The sequence below is a fragment of the Piliocolobus tephrosceles genome, chromosome 16 (genome assembly GCF_002776525.5).
Source record: "Piliocolobus tephrosceles isolate RC106 chromosome 16, ASM277652v3, whole genome shotgun sequence".
NCBI lineage: Eukaryota > Metazoa > Chordata > Mammalia > Primates > Cercopithecidae > Piliocolobus > Piliocolobus tephrosceles.
The window spans coordinates 4,698,244-4,711,670 of record NC_045449.1 but is presented as its reverse complement, the minus strand read 5'-3'; the positions used below and the strand labels follow the sequence as shown (position 1 = coordinate 4,711,670).

General features: G+C 50.7%; 1 protein-coding gene and 1 pseudogene across 16 annotated transcripts in view; one reads left to right on the top strand and one right to left on the bottom strand.

Annotated features, from left to right (window-relative positions):
• The window catches only part of MINK1 (misshapen like kinase 1), a 66,417-nt gene that overhangs the window by 39,355 nt on the left and 13,635 nt on the right, over positions 1–13,427 (bottom strand). The window lies entirely within an intron of this gene.
• LOC111521365 overlaps positions 1–13,427 on the top strand; it is a 29,013-nt pseudogene that overhangs the window by 3,431 nt on the left and 12,155 nt on the right.

Below are 13,427 nucleotides of genomic sequence, written 5' to 3'. Positions count from 1 at the left end.
TTTTTTTTTTATTTTTTTGAGATGGGGTTTCACTCTTGTCACCCAGGCTAGAGTGCAATGGCAAACTCTCGGCTCACGGCAACCTCCGCCTCCCAGGTTCAAGCGATTCTCCTGCCTCAGCCTCCTGAGTAGCTGGGATTACAGGCGTGCGCAACCATACCCGGCTAATTTTTGTATTTTTAGTAGAGACAGGGTTTCGCCATGTTGGCCAGGCTGGTCTCGAACTCCTGACCTCACGTGATCCACCCGCCTCAGCCTCCCACAATGCTGGGATTACATAGCCAGGGTCTTTATTAAGTGCCTGTCAAATAATGCTCCTGATTTATAAGCGCCCCCAGCTCTACCTTCTGGGTGATCAGACACCAACATGGAGAGAAGAGAATTAACATCCTGAGGAGTCACATATGCTAAAATATAAAGAGTAAGATTGTGAGGAAACTGCAGGGGAAGCAGGTAGGTTAGGAAAAGGTATCCTCACTTTTCTGCTGACCGATGAGTCTTATAATTCTTGAATTTCGGTGCTGGAAAGGTCCATTAAACATTCCAGGAGATTCTAGGGAGCTTCTAGAATGGTAGAAGAACTGGAACCATAAAGCCTGGGGAAGGGATGGAAGTCCTTGGGAAAGAAGCACTAAACAGCCCAGTGGAGACAAGGAAGGATTGGTCTCTCTTGTGCTTCGAGCCCAGCAATGATTATTCACTCAGATATGCCCCGGTAGGTCTTGCTGCTGGAGCCAGTGCTGTTCCCAGACCCAGGCAAGGTGCCATCCTACCCCGACAGGAAACAGGGCAGGAGGTGGGGCTGCCCTGGTGTCTGGTGTTGGGACGGGCCGGGGGGAATCCTGGGTGCTGGGAGGACAAGGCAGAGTCAGCTAGCTGTGAGGCTGGGGGAGGAGAAGACTTCTCTAGCCTGGGAGAGACCCCTCCTTTCCTAGCTCCTTGTACTTCCAAAAAGGCAGGCTTCCTCCTGTTACTAACCATACCAGGACTGACTACACAGGAGCCAGAAAGACTCAGAGAAACCTGTGACAGAGAAAAACAGATGGGGGAAGGGAGAGAAGAGAATGTCAGAGGACACTAGGAAAGAGAATGGGAACTTGTGGTCTAAAGAGGGAACCAAGTCTGGCCAACATGGTGAAACCCTGTCTCTATTACAAATACAAAAACTAGCCAGGCATGGTAGTGCACGCCTGTAATCCCAGCTACTCAGGAGGGTGACGCATGAGAATCACTTGAGACTGGAAGGCAGAGGTTGCAGTGAGCCGAGACTGCGCCATTGCACTCCAGCCTGGGTGACAGAGCGAGATCTTATCTCAAAAAAAAAAAAAAAAATTAAATTTAAATTAAAAAAAAAAAGAGGGAACCAACAAGAGCTGGCAGAACAGAATAAAGTCTCAAGCCAAATAACTCCCTTGCCTTGGAAGAGCAAGGCTGCCAGGGTCTTGGAGCTTCTGTTTATCGGGTACCAGTTCAGAGGTCAGTGAGCCTGAGCTGGCCCGGGAGGCCCTCCCTCCCTCCCTCCCTCCCAGAGGAGAACAATAGGCCTGTTTTCCTGAGCTCTTCCTGTAATCCAGAAGGCCCACACAGAGGAAGAGGGGGCAAAGGCAGTGGCTATACCCAGTGGGGGAGGGGGTATTTAGCCTCCCATAAATTCATTAGCTCTGCTATGCAAATGAAGCTTTACAACCTATCCCTTAGCCCCAGTACCACCAGATTACTAACCCTAAACCCCATCTGTAGGAGATATTCTGAAGCCACCGCAGGGGAGGGGATAAGGGCCTGAGAGACAAGGGGCAGATGGGGTTTCCCCAACAATTTAAGTTCCACAAGGATACAGTACTGGCGGAGATATGGAAGGAGGGGCAAGTATTCTGACAGAAGGGTGGTGTCTTAGGCATCCTTCAATTAGATAGGAGTAGCTAAAGGCTGTGTGTGTGTGTGTGTGTGTGCGCGCGCATAAGAAATAGGAGGGTATGTGTATAAGAGAAAGAGCATCTTGGCTGGGCGCGGTGGCTCAAGCCTGTAATCCCAGCACTTTGGGAGGCCAAGGCTGGCGGATTTGCCTGAGCTCAGGAGTTCGAGACCACCCTGGGCAACATGATGAGACCCTATTTCTACTAAAAATACAAAAAATTAGCTGGGCGGCCGGGTGCGGTGGCTCAAGCCTGTAATCCCAGCACTTTGGGAGGCCGAGACGGGCGGATCACGAGGTCAGGAGATCGAGACCATCCTGGCTAACATGGTGAAATCCCGTCTCTACTAAAAAATACAAAAATCTAGCCGGGCGAGGTGGCGGGCGCCTGTAGTCCCAGCTACTTGGGAGGCTGAGGCAGGAGAATGGCGTAAACCCGGGAGGCGGATCTTGCAGTGAGCTGAGATCCGGCCACTGCACTTCAGCCCAGGCGACAGAGCGAGACTCCGTCTCAAAAAAAAAAAAAAAAAAAAAATTAGCTGGGCATGGTGGTGTGTACCTGTAGTTCCAGCTACTCGGGAGGCTGAGACATGAGAATGGCTTGAGCCTCGGAGGCAGAGGTTGAAGTGAGCAGAGACCGTACCATTACACTCCAGCTTGGGCTACAGAGTGAGACTTTGTCTCAAAAAAAAAAAAAAAAGAGAGAAAGAAAAAAGAAAAGCATCTTTGCTGCCACCAGTCTACTATCCTTGCACTCACCCTCTGCCATGCCCATCCTTGTCCCCCTCCCCACTCACAGACACCTCCAACAACAGCACTGAGTATGCTTTGTGGGTTTTCACCATCTTGGGTGCTACGGCCACCATGGTCTCCAGTAGCCTGGGTGCTGCCTATGGCGTGGCCAACAATGGCACCGGCATCGTGGCCATGTCTGACATGTGGCCAGAGCCGATCATGAAGTCCCTCATCCCAGTGGTCATGGCTGCTATCATCACCATCTATGGCCTAGTGGCGGCTGTCCCCACTGCCAGCTCCCTGAATGATGACATCAGCCTCTACAGCAGCTTCCTCCAGCTGAGCGCTGGCCTGAGTGGCCTGGCAGCCAGCTTTGCCATCATCATCGTGGGAGACACTGGCAAGTGGGGCACTGTCCAGCAGCCCTAACTATGTGTGGGCATGACACTGATCCTCATCTTTGCCAAGGTGCTCATCCTCTCCACAAAGCAGCCCCTCTCAAAACCCACCAGTCACAGAAGACGATGTAAAGAGCACCCCTCCTCGTTCCGGAACAAACAGCCTGACATGCCTGTGCCGGGCAGCTGGCCCTCAGGAGTTGGTCTTCTAAGTGTACGGTGTCCTGGAGCTCGTCGTCTGTTGGCTAGGCCTTGCCCCCTCCTGCCCCATGCTGTGGACATCTGAGCCTACTCATCACCCATCCAGGTCCCCGACCAGTGAGGACTCAGGCCCCTGGATGCCCCACCCGTCTCCCTTGAGTGCTCTATGTATAAGGATGAATTAGAGTTGTCATTCTCTCTTCACTGGACATTTATAAAGCTTTGGCCTGTCCATGCCCCTGCGGAACAGCCCTTGTCTCCCAGTTCTCTAGTAACCTTCAGGTAGAGTGTCACCTCACGGAGGTTCCCATTGCTGAGCCTCCTGGGATGGGACCATCCTCTCCAGCCCGGGCTAACAGGCCCAGTGTGGAGGCTGTGTCTGATAAAGTTCTCAGATGTCGGGGGAGGAAAAAAAAAAAAGAGAGAGAGAGTGTGTGTATGAAAGAGAGAGAAAATGGAGTGGCTGTGTGAGCTGGAGATAGGGAAGTGGCTGGAAAAGTCTGATAAGATCACCTCCTCCTTCCTACCTAAGCAGAGATACCGGACACAGCCCCCCAAGGACCCAAAGGGTAAGTAGCGAGCCAGATGCCTGCCTTTCTCAATGGGAGGTGGCCCTCGCAGGCCTGAAGAAGTCTCCATGTACCCCAGAGCCAGCTAGGAAGCAGGTAGGTAGCACCATCCCCAAGCACCCAGGTGCCTGGGATGAACGGCAGGCCCAAAGCCAAACCATGAGACAGATTAAATGTTCCTATGGCAAGAGGAGGAGCAGGGGTCACCAGCATCTCGTCACTGAGCAAATGAAAGGAAGAGAGAAGACAGACTGGTACCCTCATCAATTTCCTACTGTCCATGACATACCATCATCAACTGGACTTTTTTTTTTTTTTTGAGACAGAGTCTCGCTTTTGTTGCCCAGGCTGGAGTGCAACGGTGTGATCTCGGCTCACCGCAACCTCTGTCTCCCAGGTTCAAGTGATCCTCCTGCCTCAACCTCCTGAGTAGCTGGGATTACAGGTGCCTGCTACCATGTCTGGCTGATTTTTTTGTATTTTTAGTAGAGACGGGGTTTCTTTTTTTTTTTTTTTTGAGATAGAGTCTTGCTCTGTCGCCCAGGCTGGAGTGCAGTGGCGCGATCTTGGCTCACAGCAACCTCAGCCTCCCAGGTTCACGCCATTCTTCTGCCTCAGCCGCCTGAGTAGCTGGGACTACAGGCGCCCGCCACCACGCCCGGCTAGTTTTTTGTATTTTCAGTAGAGACTGAGTTTCACTGTGTTCACTGTGTTATCCAAGATGGTCTCGATCTCCTGACCTCATGATCCACCCGCCTCGGCCTCCCAAAGTGCTGGGATTACAGGCGTGAGCCACTGTGCCTGGCCTTTTTTTTTTTTCTTTTTTAAGACAGGAGTGTGGTGGCACAATCTCAGCTCACTGCCACCTCCCCTTCTAGGTTCAAGTGATTATCCTGCCTCAGCTTCTTAAGTATAGTAAGAGCTGGGACTATAGGTGCACGCCACCACGCCCAGCTAATTTTTTGTATTTTTAGTAGAGATGGGGTTTCACCATGTTGGCCAGGCTGGTCTCGAATTGCTGACCTCAAGCGATCTGCCCGCCTGGGACTCCCAAAGTGCTGGAACTATAGGAGGGAGCCACTGCGCCCAGCCTGGACTCTTTTTAATGAAGCCTTCAAAAAAAAATTCCTTTTCTCAGCTTTCCTTACTCTCTGAAACAGACTCTCCACTGCTAACTGTGCCTCTCACGCTGTGGAACCCAACCGCATCTTTTCATTCTGATTCCACAATGTGAAGTACTTGTCCTCTGTTTATCGATGGCTACCCGTGTTGTGAACTGTTTTTATGGGAATGAAGCACAGGAGGGGAGGAAATCAGGCCAGTTCTATAAGTAGAAGGAAGGCAAAGAAACCAGGAAAAATATTTATGTGATGGGAGGAAGGGCAGTTTATAAATCACTCATGGATCTCTACGCCAGAGGGACGTGTGAGACACACGCATGCACATACGCACTGACTTGCAGGTACATGCAGAGGCAGCAACAAGTCAGGACACGACACATACGTGAATACAGATACCATTCTCATCAGAAACCAGTCAGAGCAGAGGGGCCCTGCCTGGAGCGAGGACATTGGAACTAATTCCCCTCCTCCTCTCACAGGCTGATTTTGCTGCCTCCACGTCTAGGTTCCCCACAGATCTGGTTGCCTCAGACAGGGGCCCTGGGCTGGTGGCTGGACCCAGCCTGGAGGTCTTCACAGATGGAGGCCTACAAGAGGTGGCAGCTGACACCTGGAGGGAGCTGGATGAAAGCAGGCAGTGCGGAGTAGAGAAAGCCAGGCGGTGAGGGAGGGGGGAGAAGAAGGGACCAGATTCAAGCAGACTTGCACTGGTTCTAAAATGGCCACAGCAAGGCAACGGACAGATGGTCCCTTTCTGATGCTGAGCCGGGGAAGTGGGGAAAGGGAAAAGGAAAAAATAAACACCATCACAGTCAAAAATTTAAAAATAAACTGAAAAACCTAAAAAATAAACAGCTTGCTTCTGAGGTTCCGTCTGCCTCCAGAACCTTCTAAGGGAAAATATAGAACTGCAGGCCTGGGAGAGCAGCCCCAGCCTAAGTGTGAAGATGGCTGGAGGTCATTCTAGCCATCCCCTGTTCCCAGTTGGAGTATCTTGCAAAGTCTTCCGGGCAGCGGAGGTGGTATCTCGCCTTTACCTCCCCAGCACTTCTTCCCAAGTCTCACTATAGGTAAGCAAGGCCATGGCTTTTCAAATGTCAGAGCCGTTTGATTCTGTCTCCTTCCCAAGAGTCAGTTTCTGTCCAACATCAGTAGAATCAAGTTCATCCTTTCACAGTTGCTGCCCCTCCTGCCACTACCCAACTGCCCAGACTTTACAGTTCACAGGGCACTTTGACAGCCATGACTGCATCTGCACTTAAACCCGCAGGGAAGCTGGGCAGGAATGACTACCACAGAGAACAGATGAGAAAGCCAGGGCTCTAACAAGTGAAATGTTTGTCAAGGTGAAGCAAGAGCTCAAGTTTGCATGGTCTTCCGATGGCACACAGCAACCACACTGCCCCCACCAACCACACTCCCCCCACCAACCACACTCCCCCCACCAACCACACTCCCTCCACCAACCACACTCCCTCCACCAACCACACTGCCCTCACCAATCACACTGCCCCCACCGGGTAGATTCCATTTCCCTCTGTGGGCCAAACAGGTTCTTCCTCAGGCTCACATATGACTGCTGTACAGCTGAATATCCCAGCTATGGTTTACCGGGAGCCTTGCCAATTCTCATGGTGTGCCTTTTGGTTCTTGCTGGCATGGGGATGAGGCAGAGGGGCAGGAGCACTGCACTAACTAGTGGCTTTCGCTCCGTTCCTTCTCACTCCTGGGTCTCCACATGCTGTTCACTCTTCCGAGTTCATCACCCTCCTCCTCTTTACCTGGATGCCTCGTGCCCATGCCTCCCAACCTTCACTGAGACAATGTCACCTCCAGGAAGTGCCCCTGACGATCCTCCCCTCCCACAATACCCTGTACTGACCCTTTCATGACACCAATTACATTTTCATGATTGATTTTCTTATCTGTCTCCTCTGCTAGACTAAGTTCTTGGAGGTCAGGGCTGCCCTCAATACCTGTCTGTGGAATGAATGAATACAGAAATAAAAGAAAGCTGGTGTTATCTAGAAAAATCTCCCTCCTTCCTTAATGCAGCAGTTTCTAACACTAGTTTTGGATTATTTCCATCCTTCCAAAATAATCCTTGAATATTCACTTAAGTGGAATGCATTAGAGCAGCTACTAAAAGTGAATCTTCTTTTTGTCACATGAATCAGCACCTTATAATTTATATGCTTGGTCAATGTTTTACCAGAGTGGACTTTCTTTGTTCTTTTTCTTTGAGGCAGAGTCTCACTGTGTTGCCCAGGCTGGAGTGCAACAACACGATCTCGGCTCACCACAGCCTCCGCCTGCCAGGTTCAAGTGATTCTCCTGCCTCAGCCTCCCAAGTAGCTGGGATTACAGGCACAAGCCACCACGCCCAGCTAATTTTTGTATTTTTAGTAGAGACAGGGTTTCACCTTGTTGGTCAGGCTGGTCTTGAACTCCTGACCTCAGGTGATCCACCCACCTTGGCCTCCTAAAGTGCTGGGATTCCAGGCGTGAGACAGTGCGCCTGGCCCGAGAGTGGACTTTCCCAAGGCAGGGAATTCCTATATGGTTGGCAAAAACCAAACGGGAACACTAATAATGGCCCAAAGAGGTCGGGAGACACAGGGCCAGGAGAGATGAAGGGAAGCCTTCCTGGAGGAGAGAATGGGCAGAGGCTGGGCTGGATGAGAAGGGCCAAAGAAGTCTCCATCGCAGGCGGGCAGACAGCGGGCAGGAAGGCTCTAAGATGGGAGAGGGTAACTCAGGGGTAGGCTTTCTTAGCTGAGGCCAACAGCAAGACAGGAACGTGGTGAAATGGAATGATAGGGAATGCTTAGTGTTTACTGTACTAAGAATCAGAAGGCCTGGGCACTGGTTCTGACTCTTCTGTATAAAAATCACTTAACCTCTTGGAGGCTCTTTTCCTTACCTACCCAGGCCCATTTCATAAGAATTCACCGACATAAAAACATTTTAAAATCCATAAAGTGCTACAAATTTGCATAGAGTCATTAGAAAGAAACTGGCTCCCACTGAGCAAGGCAAAACTGTGGCAAAAAGTGATTTACTGAAACTGTTGGCGTTGCTGGGATTTAGGGTGAAGTGCGGCAGTTCAGGAGAGAAGAAACGAGAGAAAGAGCAGAACTGAGAGGAGGGCAGGTGAGGGAGAAGGGAGGAAAAACAGGTCTGTGGCCTCAGAGGCTGATGGGCAGGGAGGAGGGGCAGTCCCTGGGGAGCAGATACCAGAGAGAGCAAGGAAGGGCACAGCACGGCAGTGGGAGGGGGCAGAAAGGAGAGGCCAGGCCCGTTCAGGCTGGCAGATACCAAGCTAACGGAGGAGGACAACACCAGTCATCAGGGGTTGGATAATAATAAGGCTTCTTGCTGCTGGTTTTCAATTGCAGCACAAACAGATCATTATACCTATTGCCAGCCTCCTCCTGCGGGAGTCAGGTGTCCACAAATCCAAGGGAAGAGACTAGGGAAGCTTCATGACCAAGAAAACTTGTGACCTGCACCCATATGATTCCGAATTCCAGAAGACCGATGAGAGGCCACGAGAGAAAACTTAGGACTGAAAGCTCTGAAGGCCAAGGGGACAGGAAAAGAGACCCTGGAAGGAGTGGGAGAGGGTGCGAAGCTGAGTCAGCTGGAGGAAGAACAGGTAGAGGGCGGGGCCAGCAGGAAGGGGAGGAAGGACTGTCTGAATCACACTCTGAAAAAGAACAGGGTTACTCTCCAAAGGGTGGAGACCAGATATTCTCTGGCCCCACCAAGGACCAACCCAGGATAAATTACAGCTGAAGAGACGCAGGTGAGACAGAAGGGGAACTTCCTGACCAGCAGGATGGAGCAAACATGTTCACTCAACTTTTCGCCAGGCCTGTGTCTCCTGTTTATCCTAAGAAACCTTCCCAGGCGCTTTTCATGCCAACTCTATGGTCTGGTGAACCAGCTCATGTATTCATTCAACAAACACGGAGTGTCAGCTATGTACAGACGTTGCTAGATACTAGAATGTGGCACTGAACAAAACAGAAATGGTCCCTTCTTCCTTCATGGAGCTCACAGTCTAGTCAAGGAAGCAGACATTAGAGACATAATTACATAACACCTGTGAAAGACTCTGATGAGAAAGTATGGAGTGCTATCAGAACGACTCAAGGAGGCGGCAGCGAGCCATGATTGCGCCACTGCACTCCAGCCTGGATGGCAGAGGGAGACAGTATCTCAAAAAAAAGATGAAGAAGACGAAAAGAAAGATTAAAGGGAGGTCATGATGGGGAAGGGAGCCAGGAAATGCCTGCTAAGGAAGTGATATTTAAGCTGAGACCAGCCCGGCGCGGTGGCTCATGCCTGTAACCCCAACACTTTGGGAGGCCGAGATGGGCAGATCACCTGAGGCTGAGAGTTCGAGACTAGCCAGACCAACATGGAGAAACCCCGTCTCTACTAAAAATGCAAAAAATTAGCCGGGCATGGTGGTGGGCGCCTGTCATCCCAGCTACTCGGAAGGCTGAGGCAGGAGAATTGCTTAAACCAGGAGATGGAGGTTGCGATGAGCCAAGATGGCACCACTGCACTCCGGCCTGGGCAACAAGAGCAAAACTCCAACTTAAAAAAAAAAAAAAAAAGCTGAGACCACAGGGACAAGCAAGAGTTGACCAAGGGAGGAACAGGGATGGGGAGTACACAAAGGCTCAAGGCAGGAATCTTAATCTCCAGGCAAGGCAGAGTAAGGAGCCCAGCATCCTGAGCCGCCCAGCCCTGAATCTGTGCCTTTCAATAAAGCTTTTTATACATTTTTGTGCGAACGTCTTGTTTCCCACATCCCAACAAAGCTGTGTATCCCCAAGGGTGAGGCACAGGTTTTCCCCTCAGGCTGAATGCTTTCTCTGGGTGGGTCCAGAGCTTTTACAGAAAACAGCATGCAGGGCCAGAGTGACTGCCCAGTGATTGCCGGAATTCCTGAGTCAGGACAAACAGGACTTTCGTGTTCAGACTGAAGTTACACTCTTCCTTGCAGTGACGCTGGAAGACTTTCAGGAGATGGCAGGAGGCTCTAGGTCTGGGAAAGGGGAGCCAAGCCCACAGAATTCCAGGTCTACACCTGGGGCTCACTGACTCACTCGCAGCCATTTATATTAAAATCAATAGACTGGGTGGTTTTCTCTTTTTTTTTGAGATGGAGTCTTGCTCATTGCCCAGGCTGGAGTGCAGTGGCGTGATCTCGGCTCACTGCAAGTTCCACCTCCCTGATCCACGCCATTCTCCTGTCTCAGCCTCCCGAGTATCTGGGACTACAGGCGCCCGCCACCTTGCCTGGCTAATTTTTTGTATTTTTAGTAGAGACGGGGTTTCACCGTGTTAGCCAGGATGGTCTCGATCTCCTGACCTCGTGATCTGCCCACCTCAGCCTCCCAAAGTGCTGGGATTACAGGCGTGAGCCACCGCACCTGGCCGGTTTTCTCTTTCTTAAACAAAATACTAAGTCGGGGAAGAGGAATGTTAAAGAACCCCAGGAGACACGCTTTGCGGGAACTTTGTACAGTAAGAAAAGTTGGGCAGCTACCATCTGTCTAATGAGCATTTACCAGACTAAGCACTTTACATCCCTTTTATTTAATCCTCTCAACATCCCTATTAGGTGAGTCTTGTTACCTTCATTTTACAGAGGACAAAACTGAGGCACCAGGGGTCGGGCGCACAGTGGCTCAGGCCTGTAATCCCAAGCACTTTGGGAGGATGAGGCGGATGGATCACCTGAGGTCAGGAGTTCAAGACAAGCCTAGCCAACATGGCAAAACCCCGTCTCTACTAAAAAATACAAAAATGAGGCCGGGTGCGGTGGCTCACACCTGTGATCCCAGCACTTTGAGAGGCTGAGGTGGGCGGATCACGAGGTCAGGAGATCGAGACCATCCTGGCTAACATGGTGAAACCCTATCTCTACTAAAAATACAAAAAATTAGCCAGGTGAGGTGGCGAGCGCCTGTAGTCCCAGCTACTTGGGAGGCTGAGGCAGGAGAATGGCGTGAACCCAGGAGGTGGAGCTTGCAGTGAGCCGAGATCGTGCCACTGCACTCCAGCCTGGGTGACAGAGTGAGACTCCGTCTCAAAAAAAAAAAAAAAAAACCCAAAAACTGAGGCGTAGGGGTATGAGTTATTTGCCAAAGAACACATAGCAAGTGACAGAACTGGGGTTTGAATCAAGCCTATCTCCAAGGCCTGTGCTGTCACAGGGAGGGATGATGGGGAAGGTCCCCCATTCCAGGTCCCTCTCTGTCCCTAAGGAACAGTTCCCTGTCTTCACAAGTCAATCCCCACTTGGTTCTGACTGCTTTTTCTCCTCAGCACTAACACACTCAGGAAACCATCTTTGGAGTGTACGTATCCTGAAGGTCATATTTCAAATCAAACAGTCCTTCAGACTCCCTCCCGTCCTCCCTCGCTCCTTCTTCCCTTCTCTCTCCTCCCTCTCTCTCCTTTTTAACAGAGACGAGGTCTATACGTTGCCCAGGTTGGTCTCAAGCTCCTGAGCTCGAGCACTGCACCCACCTCTGCCTCCCAAAGTGCTGGGAATACAGGCATGAGCCACTGTACTGGGCCCAGAGCTTTTTCTGAAACTTCCCTTTATTTTTTTTGTGTCCTTCCATGCCCACACTCCGACACTGTGCTCAACCTGAGATCTCTCCACACAGTAGGAACTGGTGTTTCCCAGACCAGCTGTGAGACACCACCCGCCCTGGTCACTGGCACCCCCGTTTCTCTCAGCTCCTCCCAGCTTAACACACAGTCCCCACCTCATACATGCACTTTTCCTTATATATAGAACACTGCAAATTACACATTTGATATATTCATATGTTTAAGTCAGTGTGAGAACAAATAAAGCATATTTTGACCTCTATGACAGGGGGCTGGCTCTGTCTCATAGCAGGTACTCAAAAATTTTTAGGAAGAAAGAAGGACTCCTGGGCCTGATGGGATATTAGGGATCTTATCATCCTACAGCCCTCGGGAAACACTCCCTGCAACTGTGTAGGCTTGGAGACAGACTTGGATTCAAACCAGCTTCAGCTCACCTAGTCAGGCATGGTGGTGGGAGCCTGTAATCTCAGCTACGCTAGAGGCTGAGGCAGGAGAATCACTTGAACCCGGGAGGCAGAGGATGCAGTGAGCTGAGACTGCGCCACTGCACTCCAGCCTGAGCGAGACTCCATCTAAATGAATGAATGAATGAATGCATGAATGAATGAATGAAATGGAACCGAAACTAGAACCAGGTTGCCCAGCTCCTCATGCCGTGTACCCTCCATGGATCACACTGCCTCAAAGGCAAAGTCAAACAGCCCATTGTGTTAGCAGGCCTTCCACTGACAGTTCTTTAGAGATGGGCAATTTGGGCCACCTGAGGAGGTTATGAGGCCAGGACAGGAGATCCGGGCAGTAGCAGGTATGTTCATTGTTAACTTGTGCAACACACCTAATCTGCAAAGACTACACTTTGGACCCCACACTGACCAATCTCACATGAGATCTTTGTTTCTGTGGGGACTGGGCAATGCGGCAGAGTCACGAGACATGAGTATGGGAAGTTAGCTCTCAGTAGCTCTGAGACCTTGACTGACTGCTGGCACCTTTTGAAATGTAAGATGGGGCCGAGCATGGTGGCTCACACCTGTCCTCCTAGCACACTGCGGGGCAGAGGTGGGAGGATCACTGGAGGCCAGGAGTTCAAGGCTGCAGCGAGTTATGACCATGCCACTGCATTCCAGTCTGGGCAACAGAGCATGACCCTGTCTCAGAATCAATAATGATAAGACGGCCCACAGATGCTCTGCTATCAACACAAACACTTCAATCACTTATTACTTTTACTGGCGATGATGATGGGAACAACATCCAGGCAGACTGCAAGATATCACCTAAGGATGTCAGTGTCTCTAGGAGTCATCAATTGGAACATTCCTTCATTCAAACTTTGAACATTAGGGTGGGGTAGACTGAGACTCAGTCCAAGGGAAACAACTGACTGCCATTCAGACCTGGCTCAGTCTAAGAAAAAAGTAGGCTTTAGACTGCAGCAAGAGGAATTGTGGTGAGAAGGGCCATTCGGTATTGGGCAGTTCCTGGCAGGTGTCATCAAATACATGTAGCTTCCTCTAACGTTGTACACGGAGGCAGAGAAAAAAGACCTCATAAGTCCTTGAGTCTTCCCTTGATCCTTGCAGTCTGACACGATTGTGAGGAAAGGCAGAGGTCTTCTGCACTGCAGGCTTCTGCCTGGTAATGTAAGGGCACAGCCCACAATAGTGTACCCTAACATACCCAGCCTACCAGCTAGAGGCCTGTATTTTGACCTCTAAGACAGGGGGCTCTCCTACCCTCCTCTCTTCCTGGGTCACTTGAAGAATAAGTATGTCTCTCCCTCCCTTTTTCCTCCTTCCCCATGAAGGTCAGTGAGAAACTGTAAATAGCAAGGATGAGGGAAAGT